Raw genomic sequence first — 2760 nt, 5'->3', positions numbered from 1 at the left:
AATAAATGCAAATTTCTAAAGAAATACTTTTAAAAAGCATGAAAGACAGACTGAAGCTTCAAAAGGATAATAATAAATAGGAAAGCCATAACCGGGAGGTTGCAATAGTGCAATGGGTTTTATAATCATAACCAGTCAACAGACTGGTGCTGCTTCTGTGAGTCAAGGCATTTGTGATTATTACAGGTGCTTGTTAATACTGGTAAATCCTTTACTTTTCTCTCTGCACCATGCTAGCTAAACACATGTTTAACCATTTCTTAATAACATTATAAAATAATTTTATAATATTTTAAGTCTAAATACATGTATTTTCTATTACAGTCAGTAGCGATTTTTGCAACATGATGCACTTCACCAAAGGCTAAAAATGAGCCAGAAATTGGGTTTTTCTCCAAAACTTTCTTTTTACACCTTATGCTACAAGAAAGTGGCATATCTTTAAAACTACTCAAGATATATTGAAAAAAAAATTTTATCAGCACGTTCAGCACTGAATTTGCTACAGGAAAAATATGCCCTTATTTAAGTATCAAACATTTCCAACAACTCCTGGGGCCTTTTACCAGGTACACACACATTTAATAATAATAACAATGATAATAATATATAATAATATTAAAAATAATAATAATAATAATTATTATTATTATTATTATTATTATTATTATTACTATTATAATAGATTGCATTCATACACGCTCTATCCTACACTAATATAAGCTCTGAGGGCTATTTGATTGATAGGGCATGATAATGTACCATGGTCAGTCAAAGTTTATAGAACACAGGAACGTACCCGTAAACTCCACGCCACCTCTCTCTACTCTCACCGAGACGGAAGCAATCCTCACCTGTAAGGATAAAAGGAAAAACTTACTGAAAAACTTGAGGGTCACTTTGACTCTGTTGAGAATCCCTTTATATGTGATTCTCACTTTGACTCTGTTGAGAATCCCTTTATATATGTTTCTCACTTTTTTTTTCTTTTTTTTTTATAGTAGAGGATTTTACGGCGCTCGCAACTGCATAAGGTCATATGAGCACCAAGGGGTGGGTGTCAACAGAGAAGTCTTTACAGGGATTCAGACTAAGACTGCTCACCTCTCTAGGTTCAACAGCACAAAGTCTGCTTCAACTATCAAGGCACCCCAAAATAGCGGGTCACAAGGGAGTGACAAACATACAAAAGAAGTAGAGGAAAATGACAACAGTAAGAATCAGGAAAGAAAAAACAGCAGTTCCCTGTTGTAGATCAGGCACAGTTATGAGCGTGACATGAATCAGCCCAATTACAATTCTACTATGTTTGAACGAGAAATGGGAATGGCCTAAAGACACTTCAGTCAGTGGCACAGCCCGGGGGGTTGATTCTCACTCTGACTCTGCTGAGAATCCATTTATTTGTGATTCTCACTCTGACTCTGCTGAAAATCCATTTATTTGTGATTCTCACTCTGACTCTGCTGAGAATCCATTTATTTGTGATTCTCATTTTGACTCTGCTGAGAATCCATTTATTTGTGATTCTCATTTTGACTCTGCTGAGAATCCATTTATTTGTGATTCTCATTTTGACTCTGCTGAGAATCCATTTATTTGTGATTCTCATTTTGACTCTGCTGAGAATCCATTTATTTGTGATTCTCATTTTGACTCTGCTGAGAATCCATTTATTTGTGATTCTCATTTTGACTCTGCTGAGAATCCATTTATTTGTGATTCTCATTTTGACTCTGCTGAGAATCCATTTATTTGTGATTCTCACTTTGACTCTGCTGAGAATCCATTTATTTGTGATTCTCATTTTGACTCTGCTGAGAATCCATTTATTTGTGATTCTCATTTTGACTCTGCTGAGAATCCATTTATTTGTGATTCTCACTCTGACTCTGCTGAGAATCCATTTATTTGTGATTCTCACTTTGACTCTGCTGAAAATCCATTTATTTGTGATTCTCATTTTGACTCTGCTGAGAATCCATTTATTTGTGATTCTCATTTTGACTCTGCTGAGAATCCATTTATTTGCGATTCTCGTCTAGCGAGAAAATAGGCTCACCTTATCATGCGTCACCTCTCTCTCACCAAGACGGAAGCAAACCTCACCTGTAAGGATTTTAAAAAACACAATTGAAAAACTTGAAGGTTACTTCAACTCTGTCGAGAATCCCTTTTTTGTGATTCTCGACTAGCAATAAAATAGGCTCACCTTATCATGCTTTGGTTGCACTGAGCTTGCGTCAAACAAAGATCGACTTATCATCAAGAGGGAATAAAACTAGGCATCGGCACCAAACATATATCATATATAGGTCAGCTACACTTCACTGAGTGCATGATGATGATGATGATGATGATGATGATGATGATGATGATGATGATGATGATGAGGCAGCTAAAACAACAACCGTTATAAAAAGGAGGTGGAGGAGGAAGAGGAGGAGGAGGAGGAAGAGGAAGAGGAGGTGGGGAACAGCACTAACAACATTTTTTTAATTTGAAAAATGTTAAAGCTCATTCATATATATACATGAGTGCACTTATCCCAGAGTGCCTCTAAGCACTTTAATCTTCACAACCATACCAGAACATATTTATTTATATCTAGATATATATATAGATATATATATATATATATATATATATATATATACATACATACATACATACATACATACATACATACATACATACAGACATATATTATGTGGCGTGAGAGTGAAAATGTGTATATTTATATATATATATAAGAGTATG

At 35.0% G+C, this 2760-nt stretch overlaps 1 protein-coding gene across 1 annotated transcript in view; it reads right to left on the bottom strand.

Moving 5' to 3' along the window:
• LOC101858551 overlaps positions 1 to 2109 on the bottom strand; it is a gene marked incomplete at its 5' end in the record, with an annotated part of 19508 nt that extends 17399 nt beyond the window's left edge. The window contains 2 exon segments of the mRNA XM_005096124.3: positions 800 to 854; positions 2063 to 2109.
• Positions 2110 to 2760: the final 651 nt, after the last annotated feature.

The sequence above is a fragment of the Aplysia californica genome, unplaced genomic scaffold (genome assembly GCF_000002075.1).
Source record: "Aplysia californica isolate F4 #8 unplaced genomic scaffold, AplCal3.0 scaffold00121, whole genome shotgun sequence".
Taxonomy (NCBI): Eukaryota; Metazoa; Mollusca; class Gastropoda; order Aplysiida; family Aplysiidae; genus Aplysia; species Aplysia californica.
This window is presented reverse-complemented; position numbering and strand designations above follow the sequence as displayed.